This window comes from Teleopsis dalmanni, chromosome 2 (genome assembly GCF_002237135.1).
Source record: "Teleopsis dalmanni isolate 2A chromosome 2, ASM223713v2, whole genome shotgun sequence".
In the NCBI taxonomy this organism is placed as follows: domain Eukaryota; kingdom Metazoa; phylum Arthropoda; class Insecta; order Diptera; family Diopsidae; genus Teleopsis; species Teleopsis dalmanni.
Genome location: NC_051847.1, coordinates 121,055,167 through 121,078,584, shown reverse-complemented (window position 1 = coordinate 121,078,584; position 23,418 = coordinate 121,055,167). Strand labels below are relative to the sequence as shown.

Below are 23,418 nucleotides of genomic sequence, written 5' to 3'. Positions count from 1 at the left end.
CAACATTTGTACTAGATCCTATATATCTTTAACCATAGAATCCAAATCCTGGACGGAATAACCCACCACCAAATCCTGGTCTTCCATAGAAACCACCACCGAAGCCTGGACGTCCGTAATAGCCACCTCCGAAACCTGGTCTACCAAAGCCACCGAAACCACCTCCATAGTAAGGATTGAAACCGAATTGTCGTTTATTTCTGATCCATTCCTGTTGATTTGATTCTTCAGCTACAGCCAAAGCACACAGGATGGCTGCAATGATGGCAAATACAATAAAAAAACGCATCTTTACTACTCGTTTGTTACTTTTAATTCACTTCAATAATTTTTTGAAGACTGTTCCATTCACAAAATCTTTCACATCTTTTTATACACAAAATTTGTTTGGAAATTCAAAAACACCCAAAGTCAAACAAACAAAACAAACTTGTTGTGACATAAACAAACTTTAACACAGATTACGCATCCATTTCAGTAACATAAAAAATATCTAAACAATACTGAATTTACCATAAAAATAGAAAATTTCATTTCCGTATTTTTTAGCTCTAAGCCACAAAATGAGACTATCTTAAATCAATCATTTAATTTGCCTCCGATTTCATTCTAAATTCCCAAAAATTTGTAAATTATTCCACAACAAGCCCGGCTCTTTGGAAACCCGTTTTTCATGCTGACTGATGCTCAGCAAACGGGCTTAGTATTGCAAAGTTAATACTATGTGATTGCTTAAAATAACACACACTCGAATTAATAACTAATTAAAATTTATTAATTTAAGATTACAAAAACAACAGATTTTTTAATTTTAAATAAAAATATTAGAACAAAATATTCAAAATTGCTTGCACATGTAAATAAAACATTTATCAAGTCGAATAAATCGATAATGACTCATTATTGATCGGTTTTTGGAAATTTCATGTTTAAATATATTTATTTAAGTTATTTTAATATATTCAAAACAAAATTACGCTAAGCGCTTAATCGAGTTAATATGTTTACTAATAAATATCGAAGAGATCAAGAGTAATTTGTTTAGTGACACTACAAGACCTTCAACTTGAACTTAAGAAATAGAAGTCGCGAGTTAAAAAAATAACCAAAACAAACCTTGGGGTTTCTACTGAATTCTACTCAAGATTAAATAAATTAGCAACAAAATTTATATTTATATTGCCTATAAAGATCTCCGAATAATCAAAACTTAAGCGTCACTATTACCTCGTCACCATATTACACGACGACACATTTTAAAATATCTTAGATACAAAAAAATTAAAAAAAACAAAAAGCAAAATATACTTAGTCATAAAAACTATTTTTACGACAAAATAAATTCACTGATAAGAATTTTCTGTACTTAAATTAATAGGCTGTCATTATTAAGTCTTATAAACAAAGTGTTGTTTGGAATGAACTATGTAGTGGTAATATTCTATGCCGTATCTGGTACTCTCTTCATTATCTGTTCTAATATTCTAGTATTATCGAAGACTGCAAGCAAATTAATTAAAATAAATAATGGAAAGTGAAATACAGCCTTTTATTTTTTTCCAAACAAAAATACTCCACTTGCTAATAAAATTATATTTTAAGATCTGGAACTATAAAGGAAGAAGTAAGTCATTTGATTGTTATCTGTTATCCCCTCTTAAAAAGAAAAATCCAATGACCATTTTCTTCACATTGTTAATTGCCACATATTCGTTCAGTGTAGACACCTGGTCCGTGTGTGATGTAAAAGATAATCTGTCGAAAATAGATCCTATATACTGTTGTTGTTTGCTTAATAACATTATCTTTATAATTATAAGCTCGATATATATTTATATCTGAAATCAATGAATGTATGAATATATTGATTTATATATGTCAAATAAAAGTTTTATGCATTATGATTAAATATGACTAGTCTACTGATCAATAATAATTATACACATCCAGCACATGGCTTCACCACTGAATTTAGTGACCAGACCACAAAAAGGTGTCTCTGAAAGCTTTTCAGCTTCATACAATGCTCGAAATCGTTTCCAACGAATAGATAGGCATTAAAAAGAATCATTAAAAATCATTAAAAAGAATTTTAATGATTCAGAGTACAGATCACAGTATATTCTACTCTGTAACTGTAAAAAACAATATATATATATTGAATCCTTTAAGTCCTAGGAGGAGATCTTCCACTCGGTGCGATTTTTAGCTAGTAGCTTCATCTTTCCCGCAGCTTTTCCGCATGTGTAACATTTTTATATCAATTCGCCTTCTACAAGTGTGTGCAGGTCTGCCCCTTCTTCTGCTATCCATCGGGCTCCACTCAATCCTCATTCTTGTATCACCAGTCGGTCTACAATAAACAATATAGCACAACAATAAGTTGTCAAAGGAACTCAAATTTGAACTGTGTTGATAACATTTATAAAACAAATAACTAAAACAATCATAACATAAAGGAAACCACTGTTTTTTCTTGAAAAGCTAATTGTGTAATGGTGTTATATTAAAGCATCCATTAGTTCTCCTTTCTATAAATTATATTTCTTATAAATTCTTTTGTCATAAAATGTATATATGTTATGCTATCGATACCGATATACATTGAAATGTGATTTCCCAAACATTGTACATGATTTATTATGTCACATAAACAAAACCTAAACTTCCGTTTAAATGAAAATCGAAGGCAGAAAAAAACCCAAAATGCACATACAATATTCTGGAATTACAACTAAAAGCCTTGAGATCAATGTTACATATCCCATTCCCCCTTTTAACACCCACTACACACTGCTCAACGGTTAACATTATTTTCACACACCTAAGCACTCTCTAAAATACGATGTAGTTTAACTTCATAATGGCCACTTTCATTTCATATGGTCACTCCATTGTCATGGCACATACGGACATTTTTTTTATTATGATTTTTATTCATTTTTTATTCCAGAAAATGTAATTCCACACAATCGAAGTAGTTTGCCTTTACTTCTGCCTTAACGAAATTGTTTTTTATATGTGCAATGCGCCACTTCAATGTCATTGCTACCCATGCCATCTCTCACAGCCGCCCAAGTATGCACCTCAATGGACATCGATAGCCTGGCTTGGTTAAGGTTTTAGCTTAGGGAATTTGTGTGTTTGTATGGTAAATACCTCACACCGTATATCAGCCGCAGGAATGTAAGTCCTTAATCAATTTCTGTTACGATTGTGTAGCATTTTTGCACTACTGAGCATGCATCTACGTAAAGGAAATTTATTGATTGGAACTGTTTTTATGCGTTTCCTTCTGCTTTTGCTAAATTAACTTGAGGTTGTGAGAAAAATTCGCAACAACAAAGCACAGATAAAAAAGATACTCCAACAACAACAACAACAGTCAGTAACTTCAGGTGCTTTTTAGCAAGTTATTTTGGTTGGTCGTGCAGTTTTCGACTACAGCCACCATAAAAAAGCATCTAAGCGAGGGTGCTTCAATTGACATTTAAGATGACACAATGGCTGGTGTGGCACTATGGCACTATGGCACTTTAATTTATATGAATTGCCTCTGCATGACATAAACAGGAATGCAAGAATTTGTCGATTTATTGTCTACTTTATTTGCAATTCGAATGCATGAAATTGTTCATTGTTTTGCTTAAATTAGTTTTTTACGGAAGCTTTACACTTGAAGTCACTAAAAGGTAAGTAAAAGTAAATAAATAATATTTACGACACCTACAAGATAATTTCTTTAATTTAAGCTAACGTAAATTTTTTATTATTTCAAATAGGATTTACCAATAAAATTAAAAGTAATGTTACTATATTAACCGTAATAACAGAAAATATATAGCTAATAATAGTTAAATTATGTTCAACATGACAACATTCAGAAGCAAATTTTCGAAGTTTATCAGTATGATTCTGCTTGATAAAACACTACAATAACTTAGAGTTACAAAATTGAACTACAGCTTTAAGTACGATATACCTGTCATCATACTATATCTATCTCACTACCTTCAATCGATTTGTTGTATAAAAATGCAAACATTTGCCATAATATTCAATGGATATAATGACAAGAGATAAGAGAAAAATGGGTACAAACCGTGAAAAATAATTTCAATATCGAAAAATGATATATTGTTTTACAATTTAAACTAAACAACTAAAAAACAAACATCAAAATACAATCTAGATCTATGTGAATATTTTGCATCTGCGTGAATAAAGAATTCAGAAAAATACGGTTATATTTTAAAACAAACAAAATTAAATGCGATTGATGTTGATTGATTTCGCATTAAATCCAAAAATATAACTTCAATGTTAATGTGAGTTATAAAAAATAACTAATAACGGTAACATATTTATTGAAGTCTTCAAGAAATACCTTCTGCTCAAAAAGTACCCGGATTTTGTAAATAAAACACAAAATTAAATTTTATTCCACATTTATTTTATCTCCTTCAAAATATACTCTTTCTGAAATGATACACATATGCCAACGCTTAACCCAATTTTCCATACACTTTTCGTAGGCCCGTGGAGGTATGGCTTTTAGTTTCTTCGGCGAATTCTCTTTTACCTATTCAATCGACTCAAAACGCTTACCACGAAAGGACAATTTGAGTTTCGGGAACAGAAAAAAGTCGCACGGATCCTGATCTGGCGAATATGGTGCCTGAGCGATGACAGTGGTGCCGTGTTTGGTCAAAAAATTACGTACAACAAGAATTTTCCATAGTAAAAATCGCTAAATGCACTTGAGGTAGTCTCACGTTAACAGCTGCTGTAAACAAATTTATTGACAGATGGCGCTCAAATTTGTACCACATGTTAAGAAAGGGTGTACCAACATAACAAAAAAATCTTTGAAAAAGGACTATTACTTAAGGAGTAGTTAACAAAAAACAAAATCCGGAAGGTATTGGGTCGTACAAAAAGAGATTATTTTTGTTTCCAACAAAGAGCTTAATTGTATTTTTTGTGACAACCAACTTTACACTTAAATCACATAAAAACTATATATTTTGACAGTAGATATAGCAAGGCCAGCTTATGAAAAAACTCTATTGATTCTGGACAGAACTTCTTAATTGGTGCTATTTCAAATATGGAAAGCAAAGAACAGTATTTAAGACATACATATATTGCTTTTTACTATCAAAAAAGTAAAAATCCTGTTAAACTAGAAATAAATATCCGATGTTTATGGAGAAAGTCGATGATCGAGGTTAAGAAAACGCTTCGTCACTTTAAAAAAGTAATGGGTTGTCTTCTACAATGATAAGTGCAAAAGATTATTGAGTCAAAAAGATTAAGAAGGATTTCAAAAGAAATATTTATTAAAGCTTTTACCGGACAATACACCAATCAATTTTGAAGTATGTGTCATCACTTAACCAAATTGAATGATTCCCTTAAACAGAAAGTGCCAGAATTACTTGGTAAAAAAAACATACAGTATTCTTAGACTTTTCTAGTGTAAAAAAAAAGATATAGCGAAACTCCTTACAAATTTAGTAATTTTTCAAAACCTTTTACAGCTTGTATGCGATATACTGCCACAGCCACCATATTCTTCAGGTTTGGCACTATCTGAAAATTTTTAATTCTTGACCCTACAAAATTTTTTTCGCTCTAAATAAGGCGATCATACGAAAAAATCAACTGAATCAGCTTTTTGGCAGCAACGAAGAAAAATCTTACAGGAGTGGAATTACGATACTGCTAAATGAATGGACACTATAAAACAGCCACGCATTTTTATAAAAAAAAGACGACCTTACTTTCAGAACAGCCTTATATACGATAAAAAAGTATCCTTGTTCTAAAAGTAATTACGTTTAAGAGCAAAATCATAATTATAATTAGTAACACACTGTACACATACACGTAACGCAATCTATGACCAAATACATCATGAATAAATGGAGAAAATTACAATAGATTCAGTTATTTCTATGGTATATAAATTAACACATAAGAAAATTGGTGGAAAAATCCTAAAAGAATTTTAATAATAATATTCAGTCACTTAACTGATAGACCGCAGTTATTACTTGTATGGAATGAGTACTGAAACAATACTACCTGCTGGGTTATATTGAGACTTAGTTCTTAGACTTTTCCTTTTCTATATATTTCAATGATAAATTTTTTGTTTCTTAATAATATATATAAGTAGGACTTTCCAATTATTAGACTTAAAATAAATCTTAATGTAACAAATCGTTGTTCAGGCTTCTGATACTATTCTATATTTATTAACAAAAACTCCGATAATACCTGTTCAGTACCTTGGGCATATTACATTCGAGCAGACTTCCTCAGTTTGTTAATCAGAGATTAATTGTCTTAATTGTCTTAATTGAACAATCCAACAAATTGTACAATGAATTAAGTTCAACTCAATTACACTCTGGAACAGTTTTAATTTTGTTTGAATATTGATAATACTTTCCAAAAATTTGTTTTGATTTTAATTATGTGTTTTGAGTGCAGTTAAGTAGCATTTTTAAATTTTAAAATTTTTAAATTTTAGTTTTTTATTATTTTTTTTTTTTTGTTATTTATATTATTTCTCTTTGTTGGTGCTGTTAGTTGGTATATTGTCTTTAATTTAGTTTAATGTATGTATTTAATGTTTATTATTACATGATTGAACTGAAAAAGTTTGCAAAGTAAACTAAAACTGCGAATGAATTTCTATCGTTAAAAGTGATTAATTTTTTCTTAATATAAGATAAATATTCTAAAAAGAGTTAGGAGGACAAGTATTAGGCCAAACTTTTCAGAAAAAATTTACTAACGCTATTATAAGGACTAGTTTCAAATACAACATTTACTTTATGAACTCTTAGTGGTAACTGGTGTCAAAATACTATATAGTCAAATAGTAACAATAATACTTAAAAATTTTTAAAAGCAAATTAAAAGCTTTAATTTTTCATAATATATATCATATATTCAATTTCTTTTCATGTGAAACACATTTATCAAAAATACAATAATTAAATCAAAATCCATTGAAAAATGTAGAGCATCTGAGACCGAAATAATGAAATATTAAATGTTTGGCATAAAAGGATTAAAAATTTTGAACTTTTCAAAAACAACAAATAGCAATAAATTATTGAACATATGTGAATGCGGGGAACAAATTAAGTACACATAATTTGAAGATATACTGAAGTCGATTTTTCCTTTTTAAGTTTCATATGGAAATACAAATTGCTGGGCTTTAAAGTTATTAAATATATTTTACATGTAAGATGCTCTTGTGCAATAGAGGAAACTTTAAAGACATGTTTAACCCTTATTCAATTCCTTAAGAGTGACATATACTCGTAATTGTGTGCAGACATATAAAATACTTTTGACCTTAAATTAATGTAGCGAAACTTTTCATATCAGAAAGCTTTTTTATAAATCAGGAACAACCCCAAAAATTAGTATTTATATGAGCATCACATGATGTTACTACACAGGCTTCATACAAATATGAGGACAGGAAGTTATTACTTCAGATTTTAAAATTTTTTATTTATAAAATAAAAAAGTAGATTTTATAAATATATATTTTGTGGTGTAGTCGCTTTATTTTTATTTTGTCTAATAGTCAATTCAAAATACTGAAACGTTATTATTTGACCCTTCCTCAAATAAAAAATAACAGTTATTTCTAACAAAAAAAAAACTCAGTTCTCATTATATTTTCTTGCTTACAATATTGAATGAATAAATATTTCTTTTACTAGATTATATCAAGCACTCATTAAACTCATCCACCTGTACTTACTAGTGAAACCATTCTTGATTTTTTTGGGTTATTCAGTGAACTTTACTCCTCTGTTTTTTATTTTCACCATATAGTTAGATTGATAACCACAATAGTTATCATAACTTGTGGTGTATCATTATTCATTCTAATAATAATGAATCTGTACTTCACCAATGCAGTGAATTAGAAAGCTCTCTGCATTTAAACACGAAAAACGAATTCAGTGCAACAAAGCCTATGTTTTGTATACAAGTGTTCTATTAAAATTTAAAAACAGGTTTATTTCCTGCATCACCTCTCTCCAATTCCTTTTATCAATATGGATAATATCGATATATCAATATAATATCCATATAATATCAATATTGACATTATACAGAGCATGAATTTTGCCATCATAATTAATATGTTAACCGTATCCGATCGTTTTTAGCAATTCGTACTATTGTTGGATAAGTGACTACATTGAAACTCTATAAATCACTACTACATCAGGTCTCTTAGGTTCATTTCTATTAGTATCTTCTAATATAAGTTATTAAATTCTTTAATTATGTTTTGTATATCGATCGTTTTTAGCACTTAATGTTGTTGTTGGACTAATGACTACAATGAAACTCCGTAAATTACAGCTGAAGCACTTATACATCGATGCAATCTACAATTTACTTATCAGCTTAAAGTTCTTCTTTAAGGGAGAAGTAAATTGTCGATTGTGTGATAATGTTTAATGTGATCTTCATAGGAAGTGTAAAAAAGTACACTTTTTTCTTTAAAAAAATGATGTACTTTAATATTGAACATGTCTTTACTTGATAAGGTTCTCTTCAAAGGTTTTCTTCAGGTTTTTAAATATAATTGGGTTTGATTGACTCATTCATCATTTGGATCGTTTTCTTTTCTCCTTTTAAATTAGTGTGTTAAGTAGTATATTCAACTGGGTCAACGATTGATTGACTTGGGAAGCACAAGTTCCTAGTCACATGCAAATGCAAAAACTATAATCTATGATAATTTCTAAAGTAACTGTTTTTGAGAGAAATTCAATGAGATATTAGCATTCTATTTAGTAATTAGAATACATTCAATAATTCTTTCAATTACTTTAGTAAAAAGTGTTGAAAGCATTTTCACATTATAATACTGTTCTTTGCTTGATAAATTAATTTTTATAAAACGAAGACTTGCTTGCAGATTGAAAGGATTAATGAATCTCTAATCCTAGATAAGGGTTAGAGGTCACTCTAGTTTTTCCACTCTTCTTTGTTCATTTCTAAAAATTTTATATATTTTTTTAAATTGAATACTAATTCTAACTTCAGCAAAAATTTATTTAATTTGTCACTCATAAATTTTACGGTATATTAAAATAAAAATTTTTGACAATTGAAAATTTGAAGTGGATTTTCATACTCAACTCGTAAACAAAGCGTAACAAAATTTATTTGAAAAGTATAAAATATGACGGCCGAGGTTATGTGGTCTGTCAATGTTTGCCGCCCCCAATCATGACACATGACTTGCATGTCAATAGGCCTGCATTTACGCCCTCTTATCTCAACCAAACTTAAACTCAAACTCCCTCCATCAATGTTTCTCCATAAAAGCACAATGTCACGTTAAATTTACGCAAAGTTGCCACAATTTACAAGGCAAAGATTTTTGTTGCGAAATATTCTTTTTCACATTTTCGAATGGAGTTTTTTAGCAAATTGCAAATTTTTGGTTTCGCATTTCGTTACTAGTTTTTTCAAAGTACAAATTTATGTATATTATTTTCTATTTTTGGGTATGAAGGCATTTACCGGAACAAAGCACATAAATAACAAAATTTTAAGGACAAAATATCAATATCCACTTTTGTGGCACGCAAACTGAATGCGAAATTTCGCAACGCAAGTACCGATTTGGAAATTTTGGTCCAAGGAAAAACTATCTGTGTTTCTTCTTTAAACTGGAAATGTGGCGAAGGATTCGCAAATTGTACTTCTTGTTGCATGCGTTCTGTGGCAGGAACAATTTTGCATAATTTTCTTACTGATTATGCAGTAAATACAATTTTAGAAAATTTCTCAAACAACATGTTGTGAAGTTGCTTGCAACATTTGTTAAAATAAATATTTTATTTTATTTTTATTTTTATTTTTTTTATCTAACTTTCGTATAAAATTGAATATTTTTGAAAAGAGAGAAACTGCAACGAATTCAAACAAAGTTTTTACCATTGAGACATGTAAGCGAAAATATCCTTATCGACGCACGGTTTGCGCATTCAAATTTTACCGAACAAGGAAGAAAATACTTTTCACCTAATGAAATCTACGTGTGCATATTTAGAAAATGTCTTCATTTATTTGAAAACATTTGTTTAGTTTCTTTCATGTTCCAGATTTTTATATGCTTTAATATGCTTTCATGAAATAAAAATATATATTTAAAATATTTTAAAAATGTATTAAATTTTTGTGTTTTAAGAAATAATTGTGTAATATTTTACACAAAACCCAATAATTGTAAATATACAGGGTTATGCAGGGTTCACTAATTAGATCTTCTGGTATTTCGACCCATTCCTGAACAATAGCTTTCTTCAGCGCATTCATACTCGACTATTTTTTAGTCCTTACCTTGTTCACCAAAATGGCCCAGAGGTAATAATCCATTGGATTTGCATCTGACGAATTTGAAAGCCATTGTATGGACGTAATGATGTTATGTTATGTGAAGCCTTTTCCTAGTTAGTGCATCTGGGCACTATTACTCTGTGATAGCTGGGGGGATTCTGCAGAGTCCCGCCCATCTCACCGACTAGTTTGAGTATTCCTGATAATCTTCGTTATTATTCAATGATTGATCTAAGATCTGCATACCGCCCCGTGCGGTTAGTAATTACTCTGAGATTAGATAGTGCTAAGTAGGGTAGCGTGTCGGTTTTCGCATATAGCTTCAAAGCTCTGGCCCTTATGTATTTTTTGACCGGATCTATTCTAAGGTCTCTTAGCATATCATTCGTGCGGATGTACCATGGCACTTTGAAGAACCTTCGGAGAGCCTGACTTTGAGCAACTTGTAACTTGTAGAAACATTTCATTGTATTTATTATTTCATTATATTTTAACCATTCTTGATTTACTCGAGCTTTAAGAGACGGTGCTGGGTTTTGTTGGAACTTTCATGATTTATGGCCGAAATGTTTGTGTGCCCACGGTTCTAAAGCAACTACCAAAACATTTTTCCGATAAGTGACATTTTGAATCGATAAGTCACCAGGTTCACTAGGTTTGATGAAAACGATTGGAGAGCGTCAGCTGTCGATACCTTTACTTAAGATGTAAAATTACTTCGGATAGCCATTTATAGTCTCAAATATTCGGCAGTGCGTTCAGTTAAGTAAACGATCATTTTGAGAGTTCAGATAACACAACGTTCGTACAAGTGTAACAACTCTTTTGCTCTTTCGAGTCTAACTTTTTGTTTTTGTTTGTGTAAGATCTAGTCCCTTTTGAAACTTTGTTTTGAGCTCATTTTGGAATATGCGTCGAATGCTTCACTGCGATATGTTCAGTTCTGTGGTCATATGATTATCACTGCGACGTAGATTAAAACTTAAGTCGAACCTTTAGTTTCCGAACTATTGATGTTGTTGTTGTTTTTCGTCCACCACCATAGCGTTTAGCGTCGCTGCCTGTACTATTATAATGATTTATGGTACGATATACAAACATTTTATTCACTTTGAGTTATTTGAGCTCACGAACAATAGCTGATCATGATAAGATCTGACGGAATACCGCGTAATACTTATATGATACTTATATGACAGTACAATATTCTATTTCTTTCAGAGCACTTCTAAGTATATTGTACACTTTATGTGACTCCTTAATCGTAATATATCTTAATATTAACTCAAATTGGTGATTAGATGTAGGTTTTGTATATTAAATTATTTTCAAAATACTCTTTATTAGCATCTGTTCAGATATTTTCGATATGACTGCAGCAAACTTATCGGTATGTAGGAGACTATTTCATTAACAGGTTTACCTGGCTCTATAATGTTATTATTGCAACCCCCTTCCATTGTATAGTAATATATATAGTGTCTGGTAATATTTTAATATTATTGCTGTATTTATTAGGTTATTAAAGGTTTCTGTTTTCTAATACTACAACCAATTCACATGCTTTTTTATCCGTGAAAAGGTTGAGTTTTATATCTGATGTCAATGTTTGCTAGAAGTACTCTTATTTTGATAGTCACACAAATATTTTTGTTTCTATATATATTACGAATTGTATACTATATATTAAACATTAGATGTTATAAATATAATATACAATATATATTTCTGTCATTACGTATTATACAATGAATGTTAATGAATGTATATCATTCACAGTATATATTAAGCAATTATGAGAAATATTGACGGATTTGCCAGAATCCAACTCTTAGCCATACGGGTAGAATTCGTACTGCAATTTTTTTTTCAATTAACAAATTAATGTTGCTATTTTCTTTCTGAGAACTTACGGTTCCAACAAAACAGGTCTAATTATAAATTGTAAAGAATCAATTTCTTAGGCTATTTTTACACTACAATATAACAACTACGAATATAAAAGTTGTAGTTGTTGTTAATGGGTTATTATCACCAATTTGTTTTATATTGTATATTTCCTATAATTACAAGTGCCATTTGTAATTACACAAAAAGTAATTTTCACTTAAAATAATAACCAAAAAGCAGTAGCCAGCTGTGTCCCCCAAAAATTTGTCTGAAAATTACCAAAAATTTCATGAAAGCAAGGAACTTTTAAAATTTTTATAATTAACTTCGTGGGGTTCGCCCTAATCCAAAAGTGCTACCAGCTGAGCGGAAATTGAAAAATATTACAATGTTTTTATAATTATTAACGCAATAAATAATAAATTTTAATTAGAAACAAAATGGGAAACAATAAAATAAAAACTCAAGCGTCATCTATAGTTAATATAGTGTATTTTTTTGATCTCTTGAACTATTTTTACATATATTTTGGCACTCAATTTAGTTGTTATAAATCAATTCTTATGGCTTTCTAATGGTTAACACTCAATTCCATAGGTGTTACTTAAGTATTCCCTGCAGATTTAAATGTTAATATTTTTCTATTAATGATGCGGAAGATTTATTAGAACAAACCCACCAACTTAATGCTCGAAATAGTGCAGAAATCACACATTGAAGAAAAAAACGACAACGACGACGAAAGTATCTAAAAAATTGATAAAAAAGTTATAAAAAATTGCGAAATAAATCTGAAGTTCATGCGTTACTTTTTATGCCAAACAACAATAAAACATGTTTAGCCCAAAAAAATATCTAAAACAATGACTTATGCATGTACACATTAGTTTTTCATTTCGGTGGTCATATATCCAGCGGGTAAAATAGCCACCCCTACAATTTTTTATTATTTCATTGCAATTGAACGACGTCATCTTCAGCGCAAAGGATATTTGCGTTTCAGGATACACTTGGTAATGCCTTGAGCACGCTTTGGTTGATATATCGCCATTAATCATTTACAGAGCAAACAGTCAAAGATATACGGTATGATTTGATGTAAATAGTATGTAGTTTGGAATGGAAAAGCTATGCACTTTACAGAAAGTTACACATTTAAGGAATCATTGAATTCATATAAATTAAATAAAAAATTTTACCATTTTAGTAAAATAAAGTTGTTTTTAAGAATAATGCCAGTATACATTCTTTCTTAATAGCACAGAACTGAAATTACCGACATGTTACTTGACAAGACATTTTAACCTATGCTACCATTTCAAGAAGATGAATCTGCGTAAGGTTACAGTGGATTAGGAGTGGAGTAGATTATAAAGCGAGAAGTATCGTTTTTTAATCTGGCTACACCATTTTTTTCACATAGCTATATAGCACGTGGATTAATCATGTTTCCTGATTGACAGTTATAGCAGTTAGTGTGATATTAGAACTTCTCAATAAATAACATTCTAGCCTTGATTGAAACGGCTGAATTTCTTCTGTTCGGTTAGGGTCCGTTGTGAAATAAAAGATCTACTATGATCTAATATACCATGGAATCTCTACTAAGATAGTTTCTTACTCTGCATTTTAACCTCTCAAACCTAGGGCCTCAAACCTAGATAATTTGACTTACAAACAAGAGATCTATTAGAAACATAAGAAATGACTGAAACTAATAAACCTCTTTTCACGATGTTGGTAGACTTCAGAAATCAATCATTTTTTTGTTTGTTAGGTGAAGTCCGATAGAGGATTCACCTATGATACTAATTGGCATAAAATTAAACTAATAATAATTTCAAAAATCAATTCACTGATAAAATCTGTTCAGCCATTATTAAAATAGTTCAATCAATTCAGCGCTCAAAGTAGTTCTATTACAAATGTTATCAATATGAATTTAACTATATGCATTTCTTAAAATTATGATCGTCACTTTTCTAGTTGACTTAAAGGTATTCGTAGTCTTCCGAACTGGATTACCCAAATAGATTTCATAATTTTAACTGTTTCTTCATTTCTGATGTGTACAGCCAGAGTAATGATCGCTCATTCTATACCTGGTACAATTTTACGTATAACACAATGTTCGGACATAAGACAATGTTTAAATTCAATCCTCTGCTATTGTACATAGACTTTAGGACTGTATAAAAGTGATATGAGTACTATTCAACTCAATTTTAATTTTGTTCGATGTTAAATCTTTCATATGAAGGCCCTTTTTCATTTTGTAAAAACCAATTGAAATTAATGTAATATCAAAATTATACTTAAACAATAATATTTGAAAAGATGTCGCAGTAATATTTAGGCAATATATGCTCTCATCCAGGCCTATTTATCTTAGATATATTTTTATGAAAAATATTTTAATTTAAAGTAAGAGTAGATATACGACATTCGATGGATATTTATACCTCTTATTCTTTGTGGCCACCAAATTGATCGAACCTGACTGTTATGATAGATGGAAATTATGATCATAATATAATTATTTTGTACATTATCAAGTATATTTTATATATACTTATTATTATACAACAGCGAACTACACAAACTAATCCGAGTCCCAATTATCAAATTAGAAACGTCTAAAGTTACAAAGAATATCGAATATATTATCTCTCAAGCCCGTTTGCAATAGATCTGCTGTCACTTTAGAACAAGTTTATACAGCTAAAAAGAAACAACTCTCAATGAAATCCTTTGAAATAAGTGACTATTTGATACTAGTGCACGTAAATATGGTGTATATATGGATATGTTAGTGAATTTAGTCCATGCGTGCCTTTATTACACATTTTAAACCATTTTTTGTTCAAATTACATAAATAAATTGTCAAAATCAAAAAAAAAGCTTATTTGTTGATTATTCCCTAATAGCTTAATTTGTGTTAATCACTTCTGAGTTTTAAGACATTCATGAACTAATTTTTGATAGTTATTGTTTGCAAATTATTATGTTGAAGCTAGTTGAGTCAGTGCACTTGAGCAGTTTTACTTTCTATTAACTGCGAGGTTTCTTTTAAACCTCTCTCTACGCCTTGACTGCATTACTCTTTATCACTTCATCAGATTCAGCAATAATTGACCTCAGATCTGCATAGATTCGATAACGCGGTGTTGGTCAGTCTGTCAGTTTTCGAAAATCTGAAAATTAAAGGCTCTATCCTTTATGTATTTTTTTATCGGATCAATCTTGAGGTCGCTGAGGATGTCTCTCGTCCTAATGTACCATGGTACCTTGAAAAGTCTTCTCAGATCGTGACTTTGTGCAATTTCTAGCTGGCGAATAGTATTGTTTGAGGCTTTGCTAAACGCTACACATCCATATAAAAGTGACGGACGAATAAAACATCCAATGTTCAAATTGAACCTTTCGTAAACTAATGTGTTATTGAATATGAATTTCACTTTATACAGCATTAATAAATTATATTAAGGTTATATATTAAGATGAAGTGAACTGCGCTCCTACAACTTCTTTCAATAAACTTTTAAAGAAATTATTAAAAAAAGATATCCTGCAAACAATAAAAATATTCTAATAATTTGTTAACCAAAGAGCACAACAACAAATGTGACCTCTCGGCTGACACTACTCCAGTTACAAAGGATACCGGAAATGTATTCAAAAGTCAAATTGACAACAATATGCTCATCACAGCGGTATCGTATCAGCTGGCGAAACAACAACAACAGCAACAACAACAATACCAAGAACAACAAACAAAAATGTTAAAATGTTTATAAAATTGCACATCTTGAAATGATCTGTGAGGACAAGTGAAATGAAATCGAACGGAAGTTATACGCAGGACATTTGTGACATGAACCGTTAACAACTGCAACACGCACGTAGCCATATTTATTTTCGCATTTGAATATGACATTTAGTTGACAGCTGTGGTCCTCTTCCATTGTTGCCGTGCGGTTGGGTGGATGGGTGGTTGGATGGTTGGATGGTTGGGTGAGGTGGTTGCTTGTTGGGCGGTATGTTGTTACTCCATTGTGTTCCATTTGACGTTTTGGTTTATTAATCAGTTTGGCCTCGGGGAAGCATAGCCTAGACCCGAGACGTAATTTTCTGCAAATGAATAATTTTTTTTTTGTGTTGTGTGAGCGTCTTTTTTACAGCTGAAAAGGACAATAGCAGAGAGCACGGCTGTGACTTGTAAATTAAGCAACAAATACAAAAAAGCACATAAAACTTGGGCGTAAAGGACATACTAAAATGTTTTCCTTTTATTTTTATTTATTTTAATATTTTTTATGATTTCTCTTTAATGCTCAGCAAACAAAACAAAAAAGTCAAACAAATGTCAGTCGCGTGTTAATCAAGTGTGAATAAATGGCGCAAAGATTAGAGCACTGAAAACAAAAATTATACAAAAAATAAAAAAGGAAAAAAATAAAATTAAAAAAGGAATTCAAATGAAAATAAGAGTCAACCACAGCCGAAACCACAAAGAGGGTGTGATGCTGGCTTAACAGGTTGCAAGCGGTTAAATGGAAAAAATTCACATTTTTACGTACCCAATTTGTTGGGATATTGTCCTTCTTTTTTTAAGGATATGCAGCGTTAAGCCGAAAGTGGCTTTAATGGCTTTTTAAATGATTTTTAAATGTTGAATGAATTGTACTTGAAATTTTACTTCTGTTGTTGCAAGAAGATAAACTCAAAGCATTTGTTCGATGTCTAGCAGAAGATGTTCTAGTCAATTTCTTCAGATTTGCACTGCAGAGATTTTTTATATAAATATTAGAAAGAACTGAGTGGAAATAATATTTTAAACGGATAAGAAATAATAATAAAACTACTAATGCTGCACTTAATATTGACTCATATTATTAAAACATATACTACAAAAATTTAATGAATACTTAAAACAAGATATATTGACATAAGCACTCGAATTTTGCATAATAATAATATCAGAACCCAATAAATGTCAAGATAGGAGTTACGCAAGACTGAGTTTTGTCGCCTCTACTCTTCATTACTGCGTTAGATGACATCCTGTGCGAGGGTAGTCGTTCAGCGAGAGGCGAGAGTATGGAACCCATTTCGCAGACTAGAAGATCTTGATTATGCTGATAATATATGCCTATTGAGTAGCTCATTCAATGACATGCATTCACTTGCATGTAAAACTAAAAGCGTGTATTTATTAAAAATATCATCTCTGAAGAGAGTAAGATATCGTAATTGAATTGAATTTATGCTCCCAAGTGGAGTGAGCAAAGGGGAAAAAAATATTGACTCGTAACAAATTCAATAGATTTGTTATCTAAAACGTTTAAAATATCTATAGTTACTACTTACAGAAAATATAAAATTGTTGTTTGAAATTAAAAAATAATTTATCGGATTTAATAGCAATCCAAGCAACTTATTCAGGTCAACAATATATAAAAGGTATCAAACTTCTCAGTAAGAAGTGAAAAAAATTTAAATTAGTAATTTATTTTCCAACACAAATTTCCATTTTTCTCTACAATAAATTTAATATGGCACTTAAGAAAAGTGATGAGAGAGTGTATCCTGCGATTATCAAAATAATAGATTAATGCCTATTAAAGACACACTTGATTTAAATAAAGTCTAGAAATTGGATTTTAAGAACATTTAAAGCTGATTGCTATCTTTATAAGCAAATTAAATTAGGAAATCATATCACTAAGTAGAAGTTACTTAAACTAACCATCGTTATATTCAACACCACCTATGGACCTACATCACCATTATATATTATAATACTCTCAGATATTAACTTTTTAATATGATCTTAAAAAAAAGATCATATTACTCCATCAACTACGTCCGGAGGAAGAAGATAAAATTTCTTCATACCATGGAAAAATGAAATACACAAACAAACCGAACAAAAATAGAGGAATCCAATTAATTTAAAACATATTAAAAGAACCTGCGAGTCTATGTAAAGTCATTGTTGGATCTAAAAACCCGTAAGTATATCATTTGACTTATCATATAAAAGATATGAAATATAAATACCTTCTAGTAACATTAATCAATTGTTACTACTTAATAAAGTGTAAAGCTTTATTCTTTCAATATAAAATCTTAGACAAATTCATGTAAATTAGACAAAATCTTGTAATGTTTTACATTAAATACAACACCAACAACACCGAATAACAGCAATCAATTTTACAATATCAAAAATACAATAATACCAATTTTAAGTAGCGCATATCCTTTAAAATAAAACATTGTCCTTCTTTATGGATGCCACCCCATCTGCCAAAAATAAAAGCAAAACCTTCAAGTGGAAGCCACTAAATTGCTTGGCCTTAGGGTACTCATAACAACGTTAGTGTTACTTGCTTGAATCTTACTTGAATCCTACTCTTGCTGCGGCTGGTGTTGATGATGCTATTATCTTATATCGCGTCACATTTACGAGTGGCGTTGACAATAGTCACTAACATCGGCACAAGCTGTCAACATCATCTCCTTAAGTTGCCCTTTTTTTGATATTCCTATAAGCCAGAAAACAGTCAACACAGAACAACAGAACAGAAAAAAATTCAAATAAAATATGCACCACAAAACATCTGAAGAAAAATCGTTTTATTGGCTTTAAAGTCTTTGTGCGCACTCCACCTTCCAATAACATAAACCGCAAATAAGTTTAACATTAAGACACCCACTTGTGTCCAGCACAGTGTAGCCGGGGTAGAGTGTCTCCTTTAACAGTGATTTGCATGGTTTTTGTTTGTTTAAGAATCAAATGTTACAATCTTTTAAAATTTTTCAATTCTACAGTGGAACGAAGCGAAGTAATTTTAAATAAAAATAAATATTATATGGAAGAGTGCTTTGTAAAGTGGGCTTCAAGCCATGTGTAATAGAATTGGTAACAGCGAACACCTTAACTCATTCCTCTGGATGCGCTTCATTTGATTAACACTGGCATATCCTTGCAATCTACATCACTTTAATTGTGAAATAAGCATTTTCTTTTAACATAATTAAAGTATATATATGTACAATCATACAGATATAAAAAAATATCAAATTATTTCTGAGTCGCTTAAATTCTTCTAAATGGATTTAAGAAATTCTTGGTATAATAATCTGTTCTGAATAGCTACTTAATATACTTATTAAATATGTATATTAAACAAATTTATGGCAAATTACTAAGAAGGGTTCAAACCGTAATAAAGAAACAACAAAAATTTTAGTTAAATAAGAAGGGTTCAAACCGTAATAAAGAAACAACAAAAATTTTAGTTAAATTATTGAAATTTGGCTGACCTTACAATGCTGTTTCGAATATTTTCTGTAAATGTAAATAAACTAACCTGAATCTGTTATATTATTCGGTTGTTGAAATCAAATTGTTAGTTCAATTATTTCGAATATTTATTTAATACACATATAAGTGGTATTTTACTATAAATATTTTATTGAGCGGAAGTGCAGGCTCCTAGTACAAGAGATATAAAAGCCCTTTACATTGAAAATATCCGACTGCATTTAACTTCCTTTACTGATATTAGTTTGGAAGAATACACTTAAAGCAGGGAATAAAGTGGAGAACCACTGCTTAAAAATGTTCATCGTTTATAAAATCTTGTCATTATTACTTTTGCGAAAAGCTAAAATTATTTGGGACATATTTATATTTCAAGAACTTTCAGAATATGTAATGAGATTATTTATTAATAAATCACTTACTTAAGTATCTACTAAAATTATTTTTATGAGATACCAATTAACATTTAGTTAACTATATTAATATGGTATATATATTACAATACTTAATCTGCATCAGCCCCACCCACTTCACCTATAAACACCATCCTTCCTAAGTAAGCTCGGTTATGATCTCTGGCTTTGATAAATTAAGCTTGCTAAAAACTAAGCCTATCTCCTCTCCGCACTTCATTACTGGGACGGGGCTGCATGTGTTGAGATGGTTTTGATGTTTTCCACCTACCGCAAAAAAAAAATTAAAATAGTTGAGTTTAGAAGTTCCAGAACGATTTCTTTAACTTTGGTTCACTTTTTCCCAATTAGTAAACCACATAAACCCACTGTACCAACATTTAAAAACATATCTGCATTTTTTGTGTGTTTCTATCTGAAAGGGGTGTAAATTACGCTATTTGTTGTATTTCTTATAGTCTTTCCTTTTTTTCAACGAGGGCCACCAACAAACTTTTATCTAATCTTATTTCGAATTATTTTTACGTTAAACTTGCATTTCAGCACTTTTTGCAACATTTATTAGCGGCTTAAACGAATTTTGAACAATGAAGTCAAGGATGGTAAAAAGAAGAGATGAATTTGAAGAGGAGGTAAACGTGGTGAAAGTAAAAGCTACACTAAGTATTTAAAGAGAATTGTGAAAGTGGATTTACCGAAACAGTTTCTGAAATACAATTATATCAACGAAATTTAAAAAAGCCCTCGATTTTTAAATGTGATTTGAATTATTAACGAGTAACAGAAGATCATTGATATTATTAAGATTATAATATATTTTATTATTTTGATGTATATTTCAGTCGAGGTATATAAGGAGCAGGCATTTAGCTAGAAATTTACCGCAGAGATATTTTTCAGATTATATCAGCAATTTAAAGAAATTATCTGAAGGCCTAAATAATGATTATACGTATGTATAAAAAACTCCTTAAACTGATTTCGGAAGGTTCGGCACCTCAAGCACCTGATTATGACCAAATCAGAATCACCAGATTTAGAGACAGGAAGTCGTGTCTTATTCTTCCAGGATACACTTATACACGTATAAATTCCAAGGTGTTATTTGTTTCACCTGTGAAATCTAGTCAATGTTTTACAACATACTTTCTTAACTATAGTTAATAAACATTTTTAGTAATATATTCACAGTATACCAACTCTAGACTAACATAATTTTTCTAATATTTTATGAGAAAAAAAGTTAGTCTTCTTTTTTGATTTTCAATTTATGTTAGGTTTAATATTGTTTAAAAAAGCTACCAACTAACATAACATAGTAAATAGATAGAAACAACAGTAAATAAAAACTACATTCTTTCAATTGATTTATAAAAGTTTTTCGTTACCAGAGTCCATCAACTGCAAAATATATAATAATTAAGATTCTTTATTCAATTACAATACTTTGTTACCAAACCAAGGAAACGACTTGGACAAAACAATATCTACTAAAATGAATAAATTAAAAATAAAATGTAATTAATTGCCCAATAGATGAACTTAGCGAGAAATTAGAAAAAAATAATGAATCTATTATTATGCAGTTGAGGTCGATCTTAACAAAGCAGATCCCATTGATAGAAAGACGATAGTCCAACTTAATTGACGAAAAAAATTATAATACAACCATAAGAAGATATTTTAAATTAATAACAACTGGTCTGCAGCTTCCAAGTCCGCAACCACTTGTAAGTATAACTACAAAATATATAGAACGTGAGAATATGTTAAACTCAAACTCATGCTCGGTTTTCGAACTAGAAATTTAACTCGTTTCTAAAATTTTAAATGATATTGGAACAGTCATCGAACCCGACAATATTGGAAGAGTACAAAAATAACTTTAAATCAAGAATGGTTCGAAAAGTAATAAAGAAACAACAACAAAAAATTATTTGAAATTTGGCTGAACACACAACGCTGTTTCGAGTATTGCCAATTGCGAACTACCAAAATAGCGTTGTATGGTCAGCCAAACTTCAATAAATTAAACAAAGTTTTGTTGTTGTTTCTTCATTACTGTTCGAACCCTTTTAGTTTTCTATAAGAAAACTGAAGAAGCTTCAAAAAAAAATCAACCTTAATAATTTTAAATTTTTATCAGTCTAGTACTTAAAGACACTACATAATAAAATACTATATCACACACAAAATTAAGTATAATAAATACTATGTTAAAGTCCATGTGATAGTAGTACAGAATCTATTCAGTACAAGAATATTAATGCAAGTTAGAAAATTCATAGAATTGTAGAAAATTTCCAGATCATTTGGATTAAAATGATAATGCATTTCTTTAAATGTAACAAAAAATAAAAAAATTTTTTAATCTTAAACATATTTGTTATACGTTTTAAAAAAATAATGTCGACTTAATTGGTTTTGTAAAAAATAAAAAATAGATTAGTTAATGTATCCATCGCCCTAGTTGATGAACTCATTTAGACCCTACGGCTTGATTATAATAAATAAAAAATAACTAATGTTTCATTTTACTTCCCTGCTTTCATTGCATAAAAATAGAATATTTTATAATTTTATTCAAATATAATAAATCATAATTATAGCTTTAAAGCAAGATATCCATATAATATCTATGACACAAAAAAAACTCACCATCCAAGTCTCATACAGAAACTCAACAAGGAATGCCATTTTTTTCACCATTTTAATAAAATTGATGCGTTCCAAGAGTATCGTATGTCCTTATTTAATCCTTAGTGGTACTTACGCTTAACTGATGCAACGTATTTTACGAGAAATCTGATTGAAGTGAATTGTTGGCACACACACACACAACTAAAGTATCGAACATCCTTTAAGGATGCAAAAAATACTCATAGATATTTTGCGAAGAGTAACAAAAACCAAATTTTGCAATTCCCTGCAATATTTGCACAAGACGCATAACAATGCTTAGCAATTACTTAAAATAATCCTTTTTCTTATGGAAACTTGATAAAATCTTTAACGAAAACATTAATGCCAAGCATGAGGAGAAGGATTGGTGTATAATTTGGCCAATGGAACCCTTTAGTTGTCAGTAAAGTTGTGTGAAGAAAGTAAATTCATGACTGTTACGGCAAAGGATACTAGGGCTAAGGATGTGTTTAAAATAACACAGTTAAGATTCTTGTTTTTGATTAGAGTCACAAATTTTAACACTTTAATTTTCGTTGATTTTACAGTTTATAGATTGCACACCCCTTGCTTCGTATGTTGAGGGTGAACACAAAGAGGCCACATAAATTTTTGTTGATAACAAACAACGACTTGTGATAAAAATTCGAATAAAATGTTTACAATAAATTTTAAAGTGAAATAATATTGTAAAA

At 30.1% G+C, this 23,418-nt stretch overlaps 1 protein-coding gene across 1 annotated transcript in view; it reads right to left on the bottom strand.

Annotated features, from left to right (window-relative positions):
- Positions 1-2,100: 2,100 nt before the first annotated feature.
- The window catches only part of LOC119684384 (FAM172 family protein homolog CG10038), a 30,974-nt gene continuing 9,656 nt past the window's right edge, over positions 2,101-23,418 (bottom strand). Inside the window, exon 8 of the mRNA XM_038098419.1 lies at positions 2,101-2,353. The gene's annotated coding sequence lies outside the window, so the exon portion shown is untranslated. The remainder of the gene's footprint in view (positions 2,354-23,418) is intronic.